Source organism: Pelobates fuscus, chromosome 8 (assembly GCF_036172605.1).
Source record: "Pelobates fuscus isolate aPelFus1 chromosome 8, aPelFus1.pri, whole genome shotgun sequence".
Lineage (NCBI taxonomy): Eukaryota > Metazoa > Chordata > Amphibia > Anura > Pelobatidae > Pelobates > Pelobates fuscus.
Genome location: NC_086324.1, coordinates 58,472,902 through 58,500,511, shown reverse-complemented (window position 1 = coordinate 58,500,511; position 27,610 = coordinate 58,472,902). Strand labels below are relative to the sequence as shown.

Below are 27,610 nucleotides of genomic sequence, written 5' to 3'. Positions count from 1 at the left end.
TCGGCGTTCTCCGTCGGTGGGGCTTTATAGTCCTCAAGGCGGGCGGGGGGCGAGACAGATGTGGTGGAGAGTATGGTCACCGGAGGAGTTATCGTGAGATACTGACATCGTTCGGCGACTGGGGGCGGGCGTTGTTTGTCCTGGGTGTCCTCGGTGAGGACTCGCCGGGATTGTGTATATCGTGGCGTTGCACTCTGGAGGGGATATGGGATTCTTCTGTTGAGGCCATAGTATGACGAACTTGCGGGGTGGGGGGTACTGGGCAGTTTTGGCACGGGGTGGCAATTCCAGGTGGGCGGTGGTTCCATCGAACCCACCCCGCCGTAGGCGGCTGATGAGGGCATCGGAGGCGAAGCCTCCGCCTCGTTTGCTTCCTTTTTCAGGCTGGGTCAGCGTACTCTGGGGGCCTGCGGTTGGGGTCAGCATGGGCGGTTGGGTGGAAGAGGCCCCTACAGCCCGCGTAGGGGGTTTCTAAGGGGGTAAGTCGGGGAGTCGGCATCGACAGGTGTTGCGCCTGCTGTCGCAGGCTTCGCCTCAGTGAGGTTGCAGGGGACAGGGCCAGGGCTGCGCCGATACGTTGTTGGGGCGGTTGCGCAGTTGAGGCGCGAGGACTTCAAGCGGGTTTCCTTCTTTTCCCTGCTGGATAGGGTGGGGTCACGGGGGTCCCCTGCGGTGGTTCGGGTACGGTTGGACGAGTGGAACTGTTGGGCAGGAGGGCGGGCCGCTTTCGGCGTGCCATCTCTGGAGGATGTGCGGGGTTATCAATTGGGTGGCCCCAAGAGTGTAGGCGCCGGGGGCATTCGGCTCCTGCGCCGTCTCTATTACCCAAGGGGCGTCATCGCATGATGCCATCCCTATGGAGCTTTGCTCGGTCTCTTGCGCATCATTTGACCAGGCGGTCGAGCTGGTTGAGTAGGCCGGGCCCTGGGGGGGCTTTTTTGATGGCCACCGGGAAGTGGAAGCTGCATATATCTGGCTAACCGTTCGCTCGGTTAGCAATCCCTTGCTGGACTGTCTCTGTGGAGGGGGGGTGCCTGGTGGACTTGTGTCCACGGACGGGCTGTTTAACTCCTTGCCGTACTCCGTGGAACTTGGTTCCTTTGGGGCTGGGTACTTGGGATGGTGGCTATGGATGAGTTGGTTGTGCGTGGGGTGGATTTCGGTGGGGAGCCGTCAGACTCCTCTGCCTGCCCCCGCAGGTTGTGCGACCGCGATTGGTGGCGGGGCAGTTTGGTGGTCGCTGGCAGCAGGGGAGTGAGTGGCCGGAATAGAGTGTACCCATTCTGGGCCGGGGTGTTGGTTCTGACTCTGGGGGGCGTTGGCTGCCTCCGGGTATGCTGGTAGGGTGGCAGGGTGTGGTGGTTGAGGTTCAGCGGAAGCCGGATTGGGGCTTCGGCGAGGGTGCGGGAGTGCGGTTGCCGCACAATTTCGTTGTTGGGTCGTCACCGGTGCTAGCTGATCTGCTGGTGCGCGGGGCGGTGGTCAACGGTTTCGGAGGGAGGCTCCTCCTTGAGACCCGGGTGTTTGGAGGTTCTGCCCTATAGGGGTGGCTCTGGCATGTAGGGGGTAACGGGCTTTAGGCCCCCTACAGCGGTTCTTCTGGGCGGACTGCGTGGCAGTGGTGCACATGGTCGACGACCGTTTGTGTTGTTGATTCGGTGGTGCGTTTTCTCATGGTGCCTCACTCAGCGATGTGGGGCCCCCCAGGTGGTTGTCACGTACAATGGGTGCTCGTTTTTTTCGGGAACGTGGTGGTTGGTGCTTTCTCTCGGTAGGTACGGTCCTGGTTTTGGCGGGTGGCACGTGGAGGTTCTGCTTTTAGGACGTGCGGTTCTCAATGGCACTCGGGCTGCGGGAAGCGTCCTGCTAAGAGAATGCGTGAGAGCTTCGTGGCTCCAAGGGCCACGCATGCACAAGGCTGGGGAGCGCGGGACTGCGCATGGGTTGGATTGGTTCTGTCTCTGGTGGGTGGCTTGCGGTGCGATGCCGTACGATGGTTTACGCTCAGGTGGTTAGCCGGGACTTTTACGGCGGTGGTGGGCAGGTTTTCAAGGGGCGCTTCTCCTTGGGTCTGGATCGCACGGTTGGGACGAACTTCGGTGGAACTTCTTGATGTTCCGGTGCCCCAGAGGTCAGATAGGGCGCGGTGCTCTTGACGCTAGGAGGCCGGGGTCCGTGGGGTGTCGGGGAATCTCATTTGGGGTTACCTGATGTTGGCTTGGACAGTTGACCGGGGGGCTGCTGTTTTGTGTGGCATTTCTACTTTCGGATTGGGGGAGCGGGAGTGCTCCAGTCTGGGTTGATGGGGGGAGTTGGGGCGTCTGACGCACGCTCGTCGTCCGGTCCGCGACCAATATCGGGGGGTTAGGGCTTGGACGTGCTGCGGGGTGAACTCCCTGGTTCAGCGCTGGGTGCGGCTGCCTCGGCGCCGCCGTTTTGGCAGGGGGTCCATTAATTGGCAACGGGGTTTTTTCTGGTGTTGCGGGATGGTTCTTCCCAGTCTAGCTTTTGGTTATGACGGTTTTGCGTTAGGCTTGGCAAGCCAGGGGTTATGAACAGGTGTGTTGGGGTTGCTATCCTTCCGCGTTGAGGCGGTTTTCGGAAACAACACGGGATGGCCTAAAAGGGGGGCCTTGGCCTAGGGTACATGGAGCTCCCGCTTGCGCGTATGTCTGGGAACGGTTGAAGTGAGTTGGGGGGTCCCTAGGGGTCCGAAGGGCCAGGGTTACAGTTGGCTTGTCTCACCAGGATATGGTGATTTGGTTATTCGTCGTTCCCCGGGCCAAGAGGAGGGCTGCAGCTAGAGGTGAGGGTCAGCAGCTGGGCTTTCCGGTGGGTCGGGTGGTGACTCGGTGATTGGTTGCGGGGTATTGATGGGGGATGTGTGTCCCGCGGTGTTTCGGAGACTCTGGCGTGGTGTAGGCCTGATTTTCTTGTCCCACATGTGGGGGTGAAATCTGGATCCGGTACTGCAGCGTCGGCCAGCAAGATGGATGGGGTAAAGGGGTTTCAGGATTGGGAGGCCTGCTTCCCGTGACTTTGGTGGTGGTCGGGGACGGTTCCCTGAATGGCGGGGAGCTAATGTTGTACGGGAAGCGGGCGGCATGGTGGCAGAGGCATGGTCATAGGGACGGGGGTTGCCCCGTTTTCACGAGGATGGAGTTCTCCTTTTAAACAGGGGTGGGTCCTTCGGGCTCTGGATTGGCAGGGATGGCTGCAGAAGGCGCTGTTTCCTCGGGGTGGGGAGCTCAGACGGCTTAAGGGTTCAAGGTCTGAGCTTGTGGCGGGATAGGGAGCTGAATGAGAGGAAATAGGCTCCCCATTAGGAAGATTGATGGAAATGGAAAAATTGTGGTGATTGGTAAGTTGGTAGGTTTCGAGTCCTGTCGGTGGCTCAGAACCTGGTGGGGTAAGGGTATCCGGGTATACCCCTGCCATGGTTAATTATGTTTGGCACTTTAAGTTATGTTCATGTTGAAATGATGTTGGAAGAATGTTATATGTATATATATTATGTGTTATTTATATGGGGGTCATTGCCTTGTATATTAACTGAAGGATACGGATGAGAGGGCGGGGCATGGGGCAATGACCCATGTTTTTTCTATGTTAAGTTATTATCATTATTATAGTAGTATGGTTATTATCATTACATATATATATATATATCATAATTATTTAATAAAAGCTGTGGACAATTTGACCCATATACCCTAGTGTCAGCGTTTTATTGGGGAAGGTATGTGGGGGGCTTTTGTCCAAGGTTCCGACTGCCCATATGGCGACTATACACCGGTCATGTAGCCCCATGTAGCCAAAGCGCAGCTCAGCGGAAAAGGGCCTTGACAGGGGTTAGGAGGCGGGCTTAGGAGGAAGCGGCCAGGACTGATGGGTTGTGGGTAAGGGGTTTGGCTATTTAAATAAGCAGCCATTTTGGAATCAGCACTTTTAATTACCTACCTGGCTGAGTTTGTCCCACCCACCCTCCCTGGGATTTTGTTGGTTAAGTGGGTTATCCCGTTTTGTCACAGCGGCGGGATAGGGAGCTGAATGAGAGGAAATAGGCTCCCCATTAGGAAGATTGATGGAAATGGAAAAATTGTGGTGATTGGTAAGTTGGTAGGTTTCGAGTCCTGTCGGTGGCTCAGAACCTGGTGGGGTAGGGGTATCCGGGTATACCCCTGCCATGGTTAAATTATGTTTGGTGTGGGTAAGGGTATCCGGGTATACCCCTGCCATGGTTAATTATGTTTGGTGTGGGTAGGGGTATCCGGGTATACCCCTGCCATGGTTAATTATGTTTGGCACTTTAAGTTATGTTCATGTTGAAATGATGTTGGAAGAATGTTATATGTATATATATTATGTGTTATTTATATGGGGGTCATTGCCTTGTATATTAACTGAAGGATACGGATGAGAGGGCGGGGCATGGGGCAATGACCCATGTTTTTTCTATGTTAAGTTATTATCATTATTATAGTAGTATGGTTATTATCATTACATATATATATATATCATAATTATTTAATAAAAGCTGTGGACAATTTGACCCATATACCCTAGTGTCAGCGTTTTATTGGGGAAGGTATGTGGGGGGCTTTTGTCCAAGGTTCCGACTGCCCATATGGCGACTATACACCGGTCATGTAGGTGGGAGAGGATATGCTCTAGAACACTGAACTATGTGCACTAAAAAAAAAAATACAGCTTTGCCTAGCAGGGATAGGCAACCTTCGGCTCTCCAGATGTTGTGGACTACATCCCCATAATGCTCCTACACACATAATGCTGGCAAAGCATCATGGGAGGTGTAGTCCAAAACATCTGGAGAGCCGAAGGTTCCCCACCCCTGGCCTAGACGGAAAAAAAAAAAAAAAGGTCTCCCTTATTAGCAAAATGGCTTCTGCAGTCTGCAAATCTCCTCAGACTATGCTGGCATTGTATAAGAATTCTTTCATCCAGATGATTATATTTCCCATCCTACTAAGGAAAGGTGTAGAAAAATAGTATTATCACCTGTTTGTTTTTAAATGGAGTTAGGAAAAATTATATAAACATTTGGGTCACAGGCTATTTTTCCCCCCTTAAGGACACATGACGTGTGTGACACGTCATGATTCCCTTTTATTCCAGAAGTTTGGTCCTTAAGGGGTTAATCAGGCCTTAAATCGCAGGCATTTTTTGTTGGTTGTTTACCTGATTGAAGCCTGTGTGTGTGCTGGCTGTGAATATTTTCTAGGAACAGCAAATGTATAATTTTTGAGGATCTCATACTGATATAAGCCCCTCCATTGTGAGATTTAGTTCTTTAGAAATTCTTTGTGTACAGTTGCCCATTAACGTATCCAAAGCCAAGAAACGGACGGCAGCAATACATCCATAGTACTCACAATGTTAATGGAAAACATTCACATCATATTTTTCATTATTCAATTTGCTTTTAAATATAACTGTAAGCGTTCTAAAATACATTTTATAGATCAATACACTGTTCGGTTCACATAACATTCTATGCAGCTCAAACGGGTTTGTATTGTGCACCCTGATCTGCCATTCTCCTTAGAAGACCTGTACTGATTTTATTTGATTACATTGCCATAAACAGCACATGCCTGGATTTGTTCTTAAATCTCTAGATTTGCTCTGGGGAATACTGGTTTTAAAAGCTTAATGCTGAGCCTCTTGGGCATTTGAGGGAGTTAAAGAGGAAATAAAGTCTTCTGTCTCTCCCACTTACCCCATGCCCATAACGGTCAAGCATAGCATCAACAAAGGGGTACTCCACCGGTATAACAACGTGTATTAATGGGCCTCTGCAGTTTATTATATTAGTAATTATTGATTAGCAGGTGAGCACCATACACATCATGTGATTGGCTATCAATAAACAGAGTTAGTCACTAAAATGAGAATTGTAGGGGATTCAAATAGAATTTCAAATTGAAGGCCAAAGTAGCAAAAAGAATAACCGACTGGGAGAAATTTTCCCGTCCGGCCATTTTAACCTTAAACTTGAAATTTATTTAGAATTCCCTGCAATTCTCACTTTAGTGAATGACTCAGAAAGTTTAAAAAAAAAAAGTTGGCTGAGGCACACATTTCTAAAGAAATGTATTCTTTTAAATTACAGTCTACCAGTTTTAGGTCTGGGAATGGAAGTTTAGAAAGCATTGTGTTGTATCATATGCAAGGACTGCAGCATTATTTGCTGTTCTCACCAACCTTATGTGAAGGGGGGTGTTGGCCTAACAAAGAACCATTTCCTTTCCTACCTGTGTAGTTAATTTTTCCTCAGAGAGTGGGTCGATAAATGTTAACATGTGGTAGCTGACCAACTTTTTGGAATATCTTCATGAGAAATGATTATGCAGAATTTACTGCATGTGGAAATAACTGGATGCCATTTTACCAAGATGGGTGCAACATGTTCAGCCTACCCGCAAATAATATGATCAAACCGTCAGCAGACCAAAAGACCAAACCTTGCACTACTCAAGTCCAGCCCTGCCAGCTCTATTAGTTGGGCATGCCAAGCAGTATAACCATGGCACAGTCCAACCCATTCTGTGTTAAAATGATTACAAGCAGTTGGACACAAATCAAGGATTCCCTGAATGCCTGCAGTCCAGCCCCTTACTTGCCATATCGCAACTGTTGAAGTTACACTTCCGCATTAGGAATATCAATTCTGACCAGTGATTGAAATATATTCATACCCCGGGCACGAGACGGGACACTCAATAATCATATGACACAGAATTGGGATGGCAGGACTCTGGGCATGCTGGCCCCATAACCACTACAATGGGCTCTAGGACCTTTTGTGCCCAGAGTACCCCATTGACATTGCTGCTTTTTAGATGCAGACAGTGCAATTACCTTTGTTTGCAAACACATCAGAACTGTTACGCAAGATATCACTGTGCACAATTCCGTAGCCTGACAGAACCAGATAAATGCCATTCACTACAGTCAGGCACTTGAGTCAACATTGTAAGCACTGATTTGACAACAACCTGTGATGTTAAAAATCAAGCTTAAAAAGTCAATCAGCACAAAGGTATCAGATTATCACCATTCACACACTAGATCTCTATCAGTATAATCTCCATCTTCACACAGAAAGTTCAAGAATACAGATTATCCTAGAATACTCCACACACTGTTACATATACAGCAGTCTACACAATATTAATAGTGGCATAATTATGACGAATAACAATACCTACAAGCAAAATATAAATCCACCTGCTCTGGTTAAATGCTTTGATATTATCACAATTCATTTATGAAATCCAATGAACAGAATTTCAGACTAGTATGCAAAACAGCACGCTGCTAATTGATCTTACTTTAACGCTACATCTACAATAGTTTTATTGCTTTGATAGAAGACATACTGCATATATGTTGTCCTTATTGTCAAGTACTGTATTAAAAAAAGATATGAGCAGAACATGATGAAATTCAACACTGAGTCCCCAAAGGATGAAACTGAAAAGTCAATCCATGTTTCTCTTTGGTTCTTTTAGATGAGATCCCATGTTTTGGTTTAAAAGGCAGTGTTTTAAACATTGCTCCATTGCTAAGAGCCTCTCCATAAATGCAGTATAAGAAAATTCGATATATGATGCCTGTCTGTGCTCATTTGCATATGTAGTTGGGCATTCTGGAAGAATTGTGGAAAATAATTTCTCACAACTAGAATGTACAAAACATCTCATATTCCACAATACACAACATTAACATTATGTATAATGCTATGGCTTTCCACGGCTTTCACTGTTTATTATGGAAGCTTTTATGATGGATATCAACCCATTGCCCACTATAGCCACACCAAATTTTGTTTTTTTTGACTCCCCGCAACTTTAAAGGGTTCATTATATACTAAGGACAATGGGAATTTGCTTGTACTTTTCATCACAGTTGTAATTTGTTTAGTCTCCATAAAAGTGTTTTATTTAGAATTTATTTTACTTTATTGGCTTACTGAAAAAAAAAGTCAGAAAAATGACAAAATTATTGCAACCTGATAAATTTTGGGCCAAAATAACGCAAAGTCAGGTGAATTTTCCAGCAGGACTATTTTTGCCTAAAATTTTATATTTGCTTTGGCCACACTTATGAAATACATTATATACCGTAACCTTTTTTTGGTAGAACAGAAGGTCAATTAATGTGCGTAATACAAAATAAAAAATTTAAAAACTAAAAAAAGATTTTAAAAAATCCTTTATCGCCAGATATATTTGCAATTCCTGCTACATGAGTGAGCTAGAGATTTAACAGTCTGTTCCTACCCCCGTTCAGTTGTCAAACACAACGTAATCAATTAATAAAACTATAGGAGCAAATGTTTTTTATTCTCAATCATTCTTAGACATAACAATACACTGATATCCAAATTGTAACATCCAGAGATATAACTGCACTTCTAGCAAGTGTCTTCCAGGAAATGCTTCATATCCAACACTTTCCCCTAAGATGTCTTTGAACAAAAGAGAGGTACAGCTGGTGGAGAATTAACAAATCAATAGGGTTTAATTCCTTCCTCTCCCTCGTAAAGACTCCAGGGACTTTCCCATCCCAGCAGCTGCCCACTTACTTTCCATGAATCCATACAATAGAGTGTCAGCATGATTACGGGAAGGCGACCTCTCTCCAGCCCACCTGCAACGCAACTCTATGGAGGCACGGACACTTCTGTAGTCGTCAAAACAGCAAGATGTGCAGTAGATAACACAATTAATGCAAAATGTATGGTAATCACAGAGACATCAAGCTGTTTATTGATTTAGATAATCACTTTTCAATTAATATTATTAATCTTTTATGTATTTTGTTTTTTCCTCTACATGCATACCCACTAAATGCATATAGTCAACACCCCCTATTCAACTCCAGTATTAATTGGCCAGATGCCTGAATTTGAGCACGAGATATAGTACCTGAAACACTGTAAAGATTTATACAGAATAGGAAGACGTGGAAATAAAAAGTCCAACATACGTACTGAAGCATTGTTAAAGCCTACTATTCTCTGCACATCAATTTCTTTTATATCAGATCCTCAAAGTGCTTACTTTCACATACAGCATATATTATATAAATATATATTGCATTATTTGTCTGTTATTTAATGAGGAGATCACGTTTTCAGGTCCTGTGTTGCACAGTGGGGGATGTCACACCATATAATATAATACATATTGCATGATCTGGCTGGACACAGATATGCTGAAACAGAACCATTCTCTTACTAGGCCTCCACTTAGCATATCAGTAATGGGGGAGAGGATATAATAATGGCAGCAGATTCTACCCAAGAGTCTATCTGCCATAAACTTTGGGTAGGCCATGGCATATATGTCGTGGTGCTGCCTTAAGATTAGCAAAACTCTAAGCCCTAGTTGTAATTTAATAAATAAAGACATAATTTAAAAAATTGCGTATTAGGGGAGTGGTGGTATGTATCCTCTATCTCTATACACACACACAATATTGAATTATTCCAGCATTCCAAGGTATCCCAAAAAATCTTATTTATTCAGTATATTCCATAACAATCAACGTTTCAGTTCCACTCAGGAGCTTTCATCAGAACAACATCATTTTTTTGTATCTATCCACACACATGTGAGAGAATAATTGCTTGTATCCACAAATGAGCATACTGCAGCAAACTTATGTTTTCCATCAGAATGATTTGAAGTATGTTAAGTGAGCAAGATAAGTGGAATATTGTAGCAAGGCAGACAAAATGATAGGAGGGCATTTAATAGCACATTTTGTCATCACACACTCTCAATTGGAGTATAAACATCATCTGCTTATATTCCCAGGCAGAGGTACATTTCTGTCTGCGTCCCAATGTTATCCTTTGGAAAGGGTCCAAGCATTTCTGACAGCTGGGAATCCCGTGAAGAGTGAGGATAATTTATATCTGTGGGCGGGCACAGGGTCATATTGGAAATACATTAGGGGAATTGTGAATACATTGTAACAATAACGGATATCAGATATGTAACATTGGGAAAAAAACTCTTTAAAACAGTTTTTTTTTTCTCCTTCTTTTGGATGAACAGCAAAAACAGAGAAAGGCTGAACTCGATTGACGCATGTCTCTTGTCAGCCTATGTAACTATCAGATCTGTGAGACACAGCTGCGTCCTCCCACAATGCTCTGCACCTAACTCTGTGTGGTTGATCAGCAAGCATACTTGGATATATGAAGGTGGATGTGTATCTCGAAGAAATGTATTTATTAAAAACGTGAATTTGAGGGGGGGGGGGGGCAGGGAGCCAAGGTTGGGGGATTTCTAGTCTACAATTCGCAATTGACTTTCCAATTCTCCACAGACGTAACAGACATATTTTTACATTTGCTAGAAATTCAGTCTAGAACTGTAATGACGCAGACAGGTAAAATTTACACAGATAAAATTCTGAATTATGCATTAATTGTACATTAAAACGTACACAACATTTTATTAAAATGCCAAAATAGTGCTCAGCACTGTACACTGGGTGGAAGACAAGTAATGGCAAATAGTATAAATATTTGACTTACAAGGACAAAATGTGATAAGAACCCTGATAGACCTTAATAGAACCCTTGCAGTTCCAGGGGGATAATGGTGACATTGCTAAGGTAAAGGATTCTTACGGCCTAGTGCTACTCTGCAGATGTCATGATATTATTTAAACAAAGCTTCCAACCACACAATTATCAACTGAAAACAGGAGCTAAGCAGGACTGAAAGAACATGAATGACAATCTCCGCATTCCAGCATGACAAGAGTGGGTGTATTTCTGGGAAATGAGAACCTACCCACGAGGGAAATTCATGTCTATTGGACAACCATCTGGTTTTAAATTGATATTTCTTTTCTTCAAGATGAGGCAAACGGGCGCATGTAAATCGTTAACTTTTAGATTACAGCTCCTATCACGCTCAGGCAGCACAATGTCCCCAACATTTATTTATCATGCGAACATAATTTATTTTGCATTTACATTCTCATGTGTTAGCTTACAAACACTAACAGGGTTATTCAGTACAGTGGGAATTCAAAGTGAACTCAAGGAGAATTTCAAATTTAAGGTCAAAATAGCCGACCCGGAAAAATTCTGTCAGCTACGCTTTCTGTTCGGCTGCTTTTCGCTTAATTTTGAATTCACACTTTAGTGAAATACCCTATGAATTGTAAGCAACGTGACTAGGTTGTTTTTCAGTCACCAAATAAAAAGTTAGGCAGAAAAACGTAATCTCACAGGGAACTGAACAAAATATAGATTCCATTCTCTTTTATAGACATGCAATGGCCTATTGTATCCAAACACAAAGTTGATGATTCACTGAAAACAAGAGTTTTAGTTGTAATGAAAATCAAGGACTCGAATTGGTGTCGGAGTGCTCTGCAAATGCACTAAATGCAAGCAGATCAGAAAACTAAACTAAACCAAACCCGTATTGAGCGCAGTGGGGGATGTAGAAGAAGATAAACTTGCAGTAAAATTGTGAAAAGCATTTTGTGGCTTATTGGCTCCTCCTGTGACTGGTCAACCCTTTTGCAAAGAAGCTCGCAAAAATCAGATTGTAGCAAATGTTAGTGAACACTACCCAATTTTGGAGTTCAAATCAGATTATTAAAAACATTCAAGCTTATTTACTAAATAATGCACATTTTGACCCAAAAAAGTGTATAGGTGAAAATCTAAAAATAAAGTGATGATTGATTCCAACTCGATATTATAACTCAAATAAGTATACCCCTTAAAAGGTACACTCCAGTTTAAAGCATTTGGCCTAAAAAAATAATAATATCAAAAGGTTTGCGGTATTATCATATCATTATATTATTATTATCCCACCTATCCCATTGTAAAATGCTTTCTTATTGCTTGTTTCTGTACCGGTATGCAACTACCTTTCTGCTTATTTCTACTAACCTCTAGAGGTCTACAGCATACTGGCACATGGAACAGCAAAGATTTTCTGGTAGATGTAGTTTAGATAACAGCTTTCATAAGTAGACCAGGAGATATCTGAACTGCAGGTCCCATAAACTCACACTCCTAGCAGAAGGTCACATTTAGAGAGACTTAAAACATTCTAATCATCCCCTCTGCCTATACTTTAACTAATGTAAGGCTGAATTAAACATGTCCAGTAGCCCGCACTCCACAGACCAGAAATGGAGGCTGCCGATTGGCCAAGCTTCTTCCCGGTCTAGGCAAAGCTAAAGGCTGATGTGATGTTTGGGGAGTTCCACAAAAAAACAAAAACAATGTTAAACATAAGATTTTTTTTTTATTATTATTATTATTATTTTATTATTTCAAATTCGGGTTAAATAAGTTTATTTAGAAATATTGCAGATTTTGTGAATTTTTCTTACTCTATTTTAACCGTTATTTTACAAATGCAGTTTTCAGTTCAATGTTTAGTGAATCAACCCCACTTTAGTTCTCACACAGCTATTCAGCTCTTTGTAAATTTACTCATGAAAGCAAGGTCTAGTACTGGCTCTACAGTGAATAACAAGAGCAAACAATGGTACTATGTTTATCAAAACATTGGTTTCTAAGATCCTAGCAATGTGCACGCGCAAATCGGGTCTTTGATGTAAAGGGATCAATCCCCTTGGCAAATATTGTGCATCTTGTAAAATGTTTTGCCAGGTATGTAAAGTGAGGACTGCTTTACTTTTGTTTGACAATTCATAACATAAAAAATGGAAATACATGAGCATTGCTCTCTGAATTCTCTCTTATATGCAAATATTTCAGAAACATTCAATTATTCCATTGGGTTAAACTCAATGGTGTTTTCTCTTATGAGTCTTAACAAAATATGCAAACGATCCAAAAAGTGACAGAGCCCCTTTAAGCAGAATCCAAAGCCTAATATCCACTCTCTTTCTAAAAAATATCTGTAGGACAGGAGTGGGCTAAGAGGGGCATGGGTAAATGTTGGACTGCATCCTCAAACTACCATTTACTGTAATAGGCCCTTCACTATCTTTCTACAGCAATCCCACATAAAATGCCATTTTAATGCAATTACCACGTCTATAAGCCTTCCCAGCTCACTAACATAAACAGAAGAATATTACTTCCTCCTTTGTCGTGTGAGGGTGTTAAACCTGCTTGAGCATGCATAGCTGAAGCTAACAGCTCTCTCTTCCACTGGAGAGGCGGCTCAAGTTTGTGCTTTTGTGTATTAAGAGGTTCAGCAGATCCCGGCAGGTATACAATAGAGTTTACAGAATAAAAGCCAGCTATGTATAAAATAATACCAGAGACTTATGGCTTTTATAGTCTATGAGAATGCCAGGGGTTGACGGCGATCCATAACCTGCTGACGGAAGTCCCTTTAGGATTAAAGGGTACTTGTAAAAAACCCTGTAGACCAGGCATAGGCAACCTTCGGCTCTGTAGATGTTTTGGACTACACCTCCCATGATGCTTTGCCAGCATTATGTGTGTAAGAGCATTATGGGGGATGTAGTCCACAACATCTGGAGAGCCGAAGGTTGCCTATCCCTGCTGTAGACGGAATGCTCATGCTAATATTATCCTTACATTTCTTGGTGGTGGACAAAATGATTCCACTTGAAATAACCAATGAACTTTCCCTTTTAATTGTGAAGGATTTTATTTAAAAAATACATGGGAAAAAAATGTAAATTAAAATCATTGCCAAAAAAAAAAAAAAAAAGCCTTCACGATAAGATTACATAATTATTAATATATCCATATAGTTATGTAATGCTAAAATGCAAAACCAGTGTAATCCAACTGATATATTTGATAAGCTTGTTGTCTGGTAATGAAATGGTTAATAGGCAACGTGTATGCTCAGCACTGTAAATGCTTAGCAGTATAATTATTTTGTAACAAAGGGTTCACTGTCTGTGAGGTTTCAAGGCCAGCAGGTGTATGAGGAGCTGTCCTACTCCCAATGGGAGGGGTTTATCCTCCTCCAAATTAGAAGAGTCTACTTTCCTGTCAAGAGAATAGACAGATAACAGTGTATGTGTCACTGGTTTAGGGTGAATGGGCTCAGTATGCAGAGATGTATACGGGCACAGTCACTGGAAAAAAAAGGGTTTATATTAGAAAGGCAAATAAATATGTAGGCCTAGCAATAATGTAGACCTAGCATTGGAGGTCTTGTTTGGATCCTCGTAAAAAGGAATCAATAGGCTTTGAAGGAGTCCCAATTGTTTAGTAGAAGGCTTTGATTACATAGGAGATTATGGGCACAAGTTCTGGGTTCTCCTGTCATGAGGGAGATTACAGTTCTTATTTTTATAAAGTCATTGTGATAAGTCCGTGGCTTTAAAACAAATGGTAATTTCGCAAGAAATAATAAAGGCATCATACTTATTTCGATCTCCTGCAAATTGTTCAGGCAGGGGAACCTGAGGTTCAGGTGCATAAAGTTCATCAACCGGAAGTGGAGTCAGATGAGCTGGATAGGTAGGTGATGCCATTAGCTGTGACTGGTGACTGTAGCTGCATTTGTCCGGTTTGCAGATCCTGGACCATCTGACCCATAGAATTCATTTGACAGGTCAGAGTATTTAAAGATTCTGCAATCTCTGCGAGCTCCATGACTGGCTCAGTTATGTCACAGGTTTCTCCACACTGCTTCCAGGTAAACCAGCATGAACCCCACAGGGTTCTGTCAGCATTATTTATTTATTTATAAAATACTTTACCAGGAAGGATACATTGAGATTTCTCTCGTTTTCAAGTATGTCCTGGGTATGATGGAATCCTGGGGCAGTGTGGGGGTCATAGTACATATATTACTTTGTCTGTCCACCGGAGGAGAGACACACTGGCGGACAGGCAGAGTCTGTGCTCCTTCTCCTGTACGCCGCGATCCACGTAGTGTGGTCGCGGGGTTTAGGGAAACCGGAGCGGGACGGCCCGCCGTTGCGGAGTGGCGGAAACAACCAGCATCCGGGAGCTGGGTGGAGCATGTCTCTCACTACAGGAATGCAGAGAGACACGTGGCATCCGTGGAGTGAGTAGAACACGCCAAATCCTCCCTGTGTGCTGTGACAGTATGCTAAACCTGCTAATATAAAATTCCTTTTTTTTGGCTGGATGAACTTTCATACCACTAGCAGATTGACACTTCGGTTTACTGGCTTGATCCACTCTGCTCCATCAAGCACTTACCTTTTCCAACATCAAGGCCTAACAGATTGCCGACCTGGAAATCAGAAGAGACGGACGATTTCTCAACCGGGGGTGCACATTTTATAACAACTTTACTAAAGCCAAGCCCCATTACCCTTTCCTTGGAAGGGTGGGAGATAGCCTGGTCCCAATTGGGGAATCTACTCCCTCTGCACTATTGGAATACTCTCTCATTATTCTCAACTCTTCTGGATACTGCGTGGCAGGGTCAAGATGGCCATATCGTTGAAGCTTCCTGGCAAGCCTAGCAATCCAGAAGGACCAGACATGGAAGGAGCACTTTGAGGCCAAATTTGACAAACTTTGCCAGGAGTTCTGGCACTGTATGGACAGCTGACCTCTCACCTCAACTACCTTTGCTGAACCACCGCGCAAGCCAATATTTCAGTTCATGGCTCTTCTTCTTGGCTGTGGGCCACATCCTATCATTTGTTCACGTACTAGGAAGGCTCTATGTGATCCGGAGGTCTCCGTGATCCTGCCGTTTTGAGGGTGAATCCTTGGACATAAGGGAGAGGCTCCCGCTAAGGCCTGGGCTCTAGGAGGTGTGGAGCTGTGGCATTGTGGAATACAGTCTATGAAACCCAGCCACCCTTAAAGCGAAGCAAAGGGAAAAGCAGCAAAGTTGTGCCTGACTTAGCAACTGCCTTTCTGCTGTGGCCCACTTGCGGTATCGGATGACTCCTGCCTGAAGATATATTATCTTTTCTATAAGCATTGCAACGCGTTATGCTATTTTATACCTTGTTTATTATTTGTTCTATTCTATGTGCTGTTTTTCTTTAGTATTCCTAATATCCAGTGGTACCAAAGCTTAATTCTCGTAGCTAGTTGTCCACCATGATTTACCTTAAAATGTGCAACCTGCAGCTGTAAACTACTTTACGTATCTTCTAATTACTCTAATGTTGCACTTAAAATGTGGCAGTATGTGCTCTTCTTTACCTCTATATGTTTCTGCTATGCTACAGTAAAAATTATAAAATTGAAAAATATAAAAAGTATACAGTCTTAAAATGGTGGACCAAAAATTGGTTAAATGTAGTTACAGCAACATTACATAGCAAAGCTAGATAGGAGTGTATATTCTTTGACATTTTTCAGTATATCGCAACTAGAAATCCATGGGTGAGCACACGAACACAGATCATTAACCTTGCCAAAAGCACGTTCTTGGCGGACACAGCACAAAATTCAAGAGCGATTAATTACACTTTAGCTCCTGGACCAGATGGGATTCATCCTCTGTTACTTTGGGCACCTCAACCAGAAATTGACATACTATTATTTTACATTTTTATGGATTCTTTTTCGTGTGGAAATGTGTCACTGGATTGGAGAGAAGTGAATGTGATAACCACACTAAGAAAAGGAACATAGTCGGAGCCTGGAAATTGCAAACCCGTATCCTTCACATGCATGCTGGGAAAGCTATTTGAAGAACGGTTTAAAGATGCTATACAGGAAATTGCTTTATGCAACAGAATCATTAGTACGAGCCAACATGGATCTATGACTAATAGGCCACGTCAAACTAATTTACTTGCTTTTTATAAAAAATAAATAAATAGATTATAAGATCTACTTTAATTTAAAAACAAAACAGCCTCACTGAATGCTTTACTTGTTAAGTAAAAATGCATATGATGAGAAAAAGCCTTTTCACATGGGGAGGAAACCAATTTAAAGGAAGAATTCAAATATTTACAGTAAATGGCAATTTTTCTAGATGAATGAAAAGGCAGGGTTTACAGAAAAAAAGCCTGCATGAAACATCTACTCACCAGAACAACTGCATTTGGTGACTATAGTGTCCCTCTAAGCATTAAGGTTAGAGAACAGGGTTTAGCATGCGTAGGAGTTGGAGCTAAGGACAAGTGGTTAAAGCGGTTTCATTGGTGCTATTTTGGCAAATAGAAATCTGATGTAATCAGATTTGATTAGAATTGTAGTCCACAATAGCTTTATATAGCCACCATTTTAGCAGCAAAAACTTAATATTTAAAATGGCTATGGATTTTTGTTTTAATACAAATCCCTAAACGTCAATAGAATCACCCATCTCCACGAGAAGCTTTGTACTGGAAATTGTCCTTAATGTTTCCGTGTTGAAAGCATTTGACTGGTCCCTACTAGACAATGCCCAAACACTAACAAGGAATTAAGTATTGGGCAAAAAAGGGTTGCATCTTCATTAAATTTAGAGGCCAGTTCTGCAGCTCATGAAAGGTACGTTTTCAGTCCTTCAAAAAAATGTTTGGTTAAATGCATTTTTAAAACAATGATTAATTTTATAAATTAAAAATAATTATGGTAAGATACAAAAAAAAAAATGCGACTTTGGAATTGTCACCAGGAATTTTAATACTTTGTTACTTATCTTCTATATCTTCTTACAAAATATGTATTTGTGAGGTGTAAAAAAATTAATTACATGTATAAATCAACACCTCTGTGTCCTGAAACTGGGTGCCTCAATCTTAGCTACCTGTTATGTCTAATTGTTACAAGATCTGTCTTTTCTACCTGGCGGTTCCCAAAGAGAAAGCGTACATTGAAGAGGAGAAATAAAGCACTGTTTCTCTTTCTCCTCATTTGCATTGTGTGCCTTGGCTGTGCCTTGACTGTGCTTAAATGTGATGTCATTTTCTAAATCTTTCATGTAGGTTTAAAAAGAGGTTAAGATAAGTTATAGGTGATGTTCGTTGTTTTTTTCAATTGTGTAATTTTGATAGAATTGGCAGTTCCCCTTTAAATTGGTACAGAAAGAACCCGAACACAAATTATTTTAGATGTATGTGAACCCGAGAAGTGTGTATTATTTCTATGAAAAGGGATTTAACCACTTAAAATGCTATGCCGGTATGAAGTGTTTTGCATAGTTAGTGCTATAAGTGCCTGCAGTCGTTCAGTAAATCATTTCATTTTCGAACAGATCCTTAAACAACATAGGTTATGATAACAAACAGTCATGGGTCTTTAATGGGTTAAACATAGGGAGAATTGTGGTGCAACACAAAAAATAGGTGTATACATCTGTAGAAGAAAAATAAACTTAAAAATATTGAAATTATCTTCATTTATTTATGGAAACTTTGTGTTGAGCAGAACCTGGCAGTACTCAATGTCAATAGGTTTAGCATCTGCATGTAAGCTCAAGAGAGCAAGCTATTATCAGTTATGATCAGTACACTACATCAGAATAGAAAAGTTGGCTGTAGAAAATGTTGGTTATACACCTTGAATATGTGTTACTATTTGGGACACCAGTTCGTGTGAAATAACCGTTTTCTAACCACGTATGTTGTTATCTACTCTAAATAAGGGTCAATCATCCATGAGCAAAATAGAATAGTATGCAAGTGTAATCAAGACACGTTCTGCAGATGGCATTATGCTCAACCAAGAGAGCTACAGAGAAGTAAAGAAGCATGAAGCACCATAATCATTTGCTTACAGTTTGAGACAGAGAAGCTCCTGATAGGAGGTTTAGCTCTCCTACGTTAAACCCTGCCATGCTGGGCCAGCTGATCGCTTTCAGTCAATGAGCTAAACACTGTGCCAACATGCACGCTGCATTGATTATGGTCTTGAAATGTTCCTACAGTGGAGAGTGCAGTGCAGGTACGTAAAGCCAAGTCACTTGGCCTCATAAAGGCAGCTGCCATTCTCCCATGTTGGCTCACAGGATATAGGCAACTTCTATTGAATGGCGGGGCTGTACCCAAATTGAGTTGCATATGATGAACATTCATACATATAAGCAAACACAAATAACAAAACACACAACCAAAATCTAGCTTTTCATTAAATAATAGATCTTGCCATAAAGTGTAGTACAGCAGTTAATTCTTGTAAAATTAGAGTAAAAAAGTTTCAGGTCGTGGATGGATCTATTGTGAAATACTCTAATGAAGCTAAATTGTAGAATTCAGCAGAATTAAACCCAGAGAAGGGATTTTGCCTTTTCTTAAAAACAAAAACATATTCTCACTAGATATTAAAAATCTATTATTACAATAGAGGGTTTTTATTTAGCATAGAAGAACCTCATTGCATAACAACATTTTAAATGGGAGACTGAGCAGTAGAGATGTAAAAGAAACAGAATCAGTAAAAGGGCAGTGGGTAGATACCACTGTATACACATTGTATTGTGAAGCCTGTGGCCCATAGGCACACACTAGATTGCTGTGCCCTATTGGTTTGAGGCCCTGGACTGGTTATCTTTGGCCGAGTACCAGCACAGCAGAAATACATCACAATACAGTTGCTCTGACATCAGCACGACTGTATTTGCAACATTTATAGCTCCACTCCGGGCCTCTCGACCAATCAGAGGTGGAATCATTTTTCTCATGCCATTTGAGGGGCGGAGCTATAAATGGAGGACCAATCCTAAGAAAACCAACATTTCTATAATTTATACTGATCTTGAGATGCACTGTTGTAGAGTTACAGAAACAGAATACAAATTTTATATAACAGGAAGGGAGCATGTCCAAAAATTGCTGAGATTTTATTTTCTGCAGAATTTACTGGGCCATGAATTCTTGTACATCAAGAGCCGTAAGCAATTCAGCAACTGACTACGTGTTCTTTGGGATGTAATAGGGAAATTCTGCCAAGTCACTTTTAAAGGGACGAAACAGAGCTTGCTCTTTTTGGTCTGAAGTTATCTTAATTTCCTTAATAATTCCATCCCCCCCTTGCTTATTGTTTTTTTCCTCTAAAATAACCGCATCATAGAAACTGCTTATTGGTTACCCAATGCTGGAGGCCAAACACCCACTTTATGTTAATCGCAAAGAAATGCAGTCAAGTAATTAACACAGATACATACACATGCTTAGCTTTCACTAACCTGGTCCAAGAGAGAGGTGGTGCCACAACTCTTGAATTCACCGAAAAAATGGTAAAATATATTGACTGTCATCCTCAAATCCTTTAGCGAGTATGAATGAACCCTTTTTATGCCACAACATCTATTAGCACAGTCCTGCTATAGCCAAACTCATGGTGCTTATACCAGTTGAGTTACAACCCACCAACACAGCGATATCTAAAGCCTGGGTACTATTGACAGAACTCACTTGGATAAAATAATGCATTATGAGAAATATCTATGAAACTATAATAAAAATCAAATGCATCACATTACCATTTTCTACGACATGTAAAAATATCAGACCCTCCAAATTACTGGAACGTCCTTACATACACACAGGCACTCAATAAATTCACGTGATGTGTTTAACTCCTCTGGGAGGTCATAATATGGATCTATTACAGTTTCAGTAAAGCAAAAGCATGCTACATTGTCCTGCTTTATATACTATGTCCAGAAACGACAGGCATTCTAGTTCCCACAATATACTGAAATATTCTGTAAAAAAAATTTCCTGAACCAAAAAATCAATTATAAATAATTCCTTATCTAGCAGATAAAATCCATAGTGGATGTGCAAGCTCTGCAAGGCCCCAAACTGTAATGATCCATATTTCATTGCAAGTCTCTATGATAATCCGACTATTTAAACACACACACACACACACACACACACACACACACACACCTTTCCTGTAAACCCAACATTCTTAACCTGCACAGGAAAGCGTGATATAGATTGAATGCATATATTTAGGGTCTTATTCACTAAACATCAAACTGTAGTGATTTAAAATGGGAAAAAGGTTAAATTTAGGCACAAAGTGCTGATTTAGAAAAATACTCCAAATCTGTAATAACCACAGCATGGCTATTTTAGCCGTGTAGTTCAGATTTCCGTTTACTACAAATCAGTGTTTAGTGAATAAACCCCACAGATTAAAAGAGAACATACACCAAAATAATTCATGCATTACCGTTATGAATAGAACAGCAGGGAAACAAATACCTAGAACGCAGACAAGCTCCGGATTTTTCTAAATTTCTCAAGATATCTGTTATCTGTCCAAAGAATATAAGCAGAATGTACTAGCTTCTTGCTGTCTTCCACTGCTCAGCTGGAGATAGGTAGGGATGTACAAAGGAAATTTGCACTTCATTTAGTAGGAGCTTTGACAGGGAAGAAATTGCTACAATACAGCAGCTGAGCTTGGCTCATCCTGCAAAGGGAGGTATCAGGTTTCTTGTCCCACAGCATCATTTTGTACCCCGGAGATCTTATGGGACAGATGGATCTTCATTACCAATCCATCTGTCCTTCATAACACGGTCACAACAAGCCCCCACCCCCCTTCACTACATCTATGCTCTATTGTAAGGAATAAAACAAAGAGGTTGAACTGACAGATGATACTCACAGTGCTGCATGAGGCTGCTTTCCATGGTTAGCCTGTAGAAAATATCCACACACACAAAAAAAAAAAACCTAAGAGGAATGATGTGGAATGCACCAGGAAAAAGAGATAGAGTAAGATGTACGGGGGAATGCTTAGTGATATTAAAAAGGATGGGAAGATGCCACCCACACAATCCTGCAGCCCACTGCATAGGGAGCCCAGTGCTCCTCTGACGTCACGAGAGATTCATGAATGGAGAGGGATGGAGCCGTTTTAGGATTCAGCACAGAACTTGCAGTGACGTCAACAGTGAGCTGAGCTAAAAGGGGGGGCTCTGGGGCAGCCAATCACGAGCGGGACACACGCAGCAAACCCTCCCTGGCACAATCAGGGAATAAGCCCCGTCCACCAATCACAGGACCCGAACGCACACCTTGCAACTGTTACAAGGGCTACCAGCTGGGACACAGGATATCCACTGCTGCGGCTTGTACAATGTATACATACAATGTATCTATTTATAGAAAAGCCAGCTACAATATTAAAATATAGATTGTAAACTTGTTTGAGCAGAGTCCTCATCAATCTATTGTTCCTGTCAAAATCTGTTGTAGATTGTCTCATTTCATGTTAAATTATATTGCGGAATAAGTCTGAGCTATATAAATCCCACTACTACTACTACTACTAATAATGATAATATGCACATGTATACATACTTACAATGATAGATATATATCTATATATATATTTACATACACACACAAACACACAATTCCAGAGAACTGTCTTTGATGAGCAAGCATGCTCAGAATTTTGCTGGGGGCTCTGATTGACGGAGAGTGGATGAAAGTGCATTAGACACAGAACATTTTCCTTTGAATGAATGCGTTAGCAGATAGAGGCATAGCATGTACAATAATTCTATGCGAAGCTGAGATTTGAAAGGGGGCAGGGGATATGACTATTATATAAAAGTCCCACTTGTACATTACCCACAGTAAAAAATAAAGCAGGGTAACCATTTAAAGGGACACTATAGTCACCCAGACCATTTAATCTCAATGAAATTGCCTGGGTTTTGCGGCCCTGTCCTTTTAACCCTTCAGTGTAAAATATTGCAGTTTTTTTTTCTAAACTGCAATATTTACTTTGCAGGGTTAAGTCCAACAGCCACTAGAGACATTTCATTGTAAAACGAAGTACATACAGATTACAGGCACAATGACCACTTCAAATCACTGAAGTGGCCACGGTGCATGGAATAACCATTTAATACGGTCATTCTGGTGCATGCATGTTGCTTTTTTCCCCTCAGACATTTTAATACTTAACAGACATTTTGCCAAAATTATACCCCAGTGGATATCAGGTTGACAGCCACTAGAGGCAATTCCTCCTTATATTTGATTTTCAAAGTATTTTATGTTTACCTTCAAGTCATCACACAATGCCTGAGTACTCTGAATGTGACCTATTCTCTATCTAGCTATTTTGGCATCAATTATAGATTTTGTGGTCAACTGTAAGATCCTAGCTTAATGAATAAGCTTTCCTTCTTTTATACTGTTGCAGACCTCCATAATTCCTTCCCTTGGAATTGCTGTTTGGATCAGGGTTCAGTAACCACTTGTATGCCTGCTGCTATAAGCCTATCCTATGACCAAAACCTGAGAGTTGCAGTCATTGTGTGCTTAGAGCTGCCAGAGACTCCCAACTCCCAAAGTGTGTCCATGTAAGATGAGAGATATAGTTAATAGCTGATGGAGTACCACTTTGGAGAATCAAAAGTTAATGACCTAGTGCATCATCATAATGGCTGCAGTGATGCCAAAGCCAACTTCAGTCAAACAGCAGTTGTATTATCTTGTCTCTCAAGAGGGTTACCGAAGGGTTAAATGGTTACTCCAAGCATCATAACCACTAGTCCGATGTAGTGTTTATGGTGTGAGGAGTGCCCTGGCCCCATTTTCCGGTGGGGCAAACCATTTTGTAATGGTCTTATCTGGGTCCCTGCCAGGCACGTATTCCTTCCTCATCTGCAGACATGCATCTGTCTTCTGTGGTGCTTGAGAATATGTATTCTGAGGAAGCAGCGGAACACCCTGAGGGGGCCCACTGGGTGGTCTATTCAGTAAAGGACACTTGACGGCAATATCTCCTTAGGGGCCCGGTGAGTGCTGCAGCCCTTTAATAGTGCGACTGGGCCCTTGTGATATTGCCAGCGCTGACCGGTACCCTTTCGTGAGGTCAGTGCTAGGAGGAATTGAGTCGGAGTCGCGCGAGAGAGGAGGGAGCGGACTGGGAGATACTCCTACTCACAACAAAAAAATACACAGATAGGATAAGCGCTAGAGTGTCAACTGAGTATAGATATGATAGCAGGCAGCCAACACTAATAGTAAGAGTCACTCTCAACCCCTTACTGAAAGATATAGAGAAAACAATATATACAAAATATAGGTTACGCCAATATAAAGTCCAATTAGTCCACAATTGCTGGAGTCTGTTCTCAACTGGTAACCGTCCAGTCTTCAAATGGTGGGAGCATATGAAATTAAAGCAGAAAATAACCAGTGATGGTGCAGAGAGTATATGGAACTAGGTGCCGGACATACAGCAATAATGTATATGGTATATCACTCACATTTGAGAGAGCTATAAGACCAGCTCTGTGTTTAGCAGCATGCAGTGGTACAATCCCCACTGATGGATATGTAGATCTGGGGGCTGGTCCCTCAATGTGTGGTTTGATATAGAAAAGATAAAAATGGCAAATAATAGTGCTCACTGTAATCGATATAATGATGGTTGTAAAAGTAAGAATATTCTACTCACATGTGGTGGAGCAAGTGATCCTTCTCAGATGGTAGCATTTGGGTGGTATAATCCCCACCACTTAACATAATCATATCCCTCATGTACCCAAGCGCTAGTGTTTGGAGTATCCCTTTAAAAAATATTCATTTTTGGTTGATGCTTTCTCTTTAAGTTTTATGTGGGCTTGGCTGAAAAATGGCAGAGGTCACTGGGTTATATGACCACCAGATTCACAAGAAACCCACAGAGCAGATGCCTGGATATTTAATCCATTGGAGACATAGTTCAGACTTCATTGCAGGACAGCTGAGCAGAGAGAGACACCAATACAGCTCTATGAAAACTGCCTTTTGGTTAGTAAATAAGCCTCTGAAATGAGAGCCTGTCTATAGGTATGGGCACATAATTCAAAGCCTCACAGGTCTTCAATAGAACATTATATTTTTACTTCTAAAACTTCAACATTAACAAATTAACCAACCGTGAACATTATATACAGAGAGAAATTAAATTTGCCTTACTTACATCTGGTTAGCATTTAAATATTTCTAACTATTTTAGTTTGTATTAAATTGATTTTTCTTCTATACTTTGTATTCTTTATATAAAAAATGCTCTGGGCTAGTGTTTCCTAATTAGTGGCCAGAACTAGGGTTCCGCCATGATTTCACCACATTCAACATGGCTGCCGCTCAGGCAGTAGGGGAGGGGTCTAATTCTAAATCGGTTTTAATCTCAGTCTTTACACGTTAAGCTAGAATTATATTGACTACACTCTACACTTTGAACGTGTTTAAACATGATAGACCTTCTGCCAATGTGTGTACAAGTAATGTGAGCAGAGGTTCTAAATGTTTAAAGTGTATCTGGTTTGCTACAGTGTTACACTACTGATTCTATTGTAGATCTGTATATTCTTCACAGATAGGAAGAGAAGTCCAGAAGCATACAATATACCTATATACCATATTCTTACTGTGCATAGTTTTCTAAAGCTTCTTAAAACAATATAAAATGTGTGTGATCTATAATTCCGGTAAAGCTCAGCCAGCACTTAATACTAGGTGAATTAAAATATGTGTTGGGGGGCGGGGCCTGACCGCTGCAGGGAGAGGACGCAGACCTGGTTAGCTCCTGCCCTGCAGCAACAATTAAGCTGTTTTAAGCCACCTATACGGGACCTAATCGGCCCAAAAAGGCTACCAACCGGCAGGTGACATCCAGGGGCACACAACCATGCCACCCAAACGACAAAACTGGTATACACCGCCTGCCCTACCTATGAGGCCTAAACGCATGGTCGACGCGAGGGAGACGGCCGCTCCCCCGCTGACACCCACGGCAGACAAGCGGAGACCAGACCCTCGTTCCCCCCCCTCTGGACCGGTGGGGGTTATCCCGGTCTACCCTCGAGAGACCCTGGCACGACCCGGCGAGAAAGCTGAGGGGACACAGGGGCCTGCAACTAGCGATGGCTCTACACCTAAAATGGCGGAGACCACATGCTCCCCCTGTACTCACAGCGAGCAGCAAGACATAGGGCACCGGCTGGACAGAGCCTTCCAGGTTTTCTGGGACAAGCTGGAAGCCCTTATGTTCCCGGAGAGCACCAAGGCAGTGCCTGCCATCAAGCCACATACACACCCAAACGAGACCGCACAGGTGCAGGCACAGACACCTCAAGTAGAAGGTTGGAAGCAGCGAGACACTCGCCAGCAACAGGAGACCGAGGACCGGTCAGATGGCAATAGGAGAAGGCAAGTAATCATGCAGAAGCACACTAACCTGACCTCCCACCAGCCTCACAGAGAGGGCTTGTCCCCAACGAATATGGCGGCAGTACTAGAGGAGAGGGAGACCTCACAGCATGTACCCCCATCAGCGACCCTTAACCTTAACGCCAAGTACAGCTCAACTGGGACTATTCAGCTTAAAGGGCGACATGCCACCCCAGTTCCCAGACCACAGTGACAATACTAAACCTCCTAATATGTCTATCTGTTGTTTAGTCTAGTCTGTACCAGTTCCTTCACCTAGCACGTAGAAAGCAAGCCAGTCCCTACTTCATGTATACATCTTCTAGCAACTGTCTCACTGTGACAACCAGCGATGTGTTTTGAGCGTTTATATTTTTGTTCTCCTGTTATAATGCTATAACCCTATAATTTTAATTCTATAAGCCTGTTATTTAACTTCACTGAGCAAAATTATCATTATTAAGCGATGTAAACATATTACACATATTATGCATATATTGGATTTATACTCTAAGGCTAGCATGACAACCATTTAGTCCAAGCTTAGCTAGACTAGAGCTTTGTCTGACCAACTCGCTATAAGCTTAGGTTATACTTACTTGTACAGCTTTGCTTGTATAATTAATTCACTTACCTAAATCGTGAACCTACACTGCTGAAATATTGCTATATAAAAAAAAAAAAAAAAAGTGCCTGAATAGCAAATGCCATGACTTGTATTATCCATGTTTCCTAATTGTCCCTGATGTCGCTGTTGTGGCGCACCACGGCTACTTGTTAACTTTGTGCACAAACAAAATAAAGAATTAAAAAAAAAAAAAAAAAAAAATATGTGTTAAGAGGTGCTTAAAAATGTGTTCTGGGGGGGGCGGAGCCAACAGCCGAGCCGACAGGTCGCATCTACAGAGAGCTCCGAGACATATTAGCACATAAAGCCCAAAAAATGACAAATTTCACCCCCAAACAGAAAACGAAGCTGACCTGCATTCACAGACAAGGCAGCAATGGGCAGGAAAACTAAAAAACAAAAAACAGAAATGCCCCGACCGGGCACAAGCATTGGGGATCTATGGAGCCGAGCACATGGTGCCCCAGAGCCCATCATGGCCGACTACATGGACGAATTCGACGACTCTGACCAACTACTCTCAGACCCTGAAGACACAGGCTTACTCACAGCACCGACACCAGTACAGCCCAAACCGCAGCCAGACAAGGCACCGGTCACGAAGGCCGAAATGCGGGAGCTGCTGGCCGAACTCCGCCAGAATATCCAGGCCGATGTGGCAGACATGAGAAAGGACATTAAGGGCCTGACAGACCGCATGGGAACTGTGGAGCGAGACTCCGGCAACCTCACTCGGCGAATGAATGAGTGCCAACAGGAGATAAACTCACTGCATCAACAGCACCTGATGGTGGAGCAAAAAAATGGCGGCTATGGAGGACTTGCGCCGCGCCCAAAATATTAAGATCAGGGGCATAGTGGAGTCGGCCCCGGATACTGAACTGCCTCATATCA

General features: G+C 42.4%; 1 protein-coding gene across 4 annotated transcripts in view; it reads right to left on the bottom strand.

Annotated features, from left to right (window-relative positions):
• The window catches only part of MAP3K13 (mitogen-activated protein kinase kinase kinase 13), a 102,056-nt gene that overhangs the window by 56,726 nt on the left and 17,720 nt on the right, over window positions 1-27,610 (bottom strand). Inside the window, exon 1 of one of the 4 annotated variants that reach the window (XM_063429881.1) lies at window positions 21,533-21,745. The exons of 2 other annotated variants lie outside the window; for them this stretch is intronic. The gene's annotated coding sequence lies outside the window, so the exon portion shown is untranslated. Of the gene's footprint in view, window positions 1-21,091; window positions 21,163-21,532; window positions 21,746-27,610 lie in introns of those variants that run through there. One more of the 4 variants, XM_063429885.1, reaches the window with a different exon arrangement.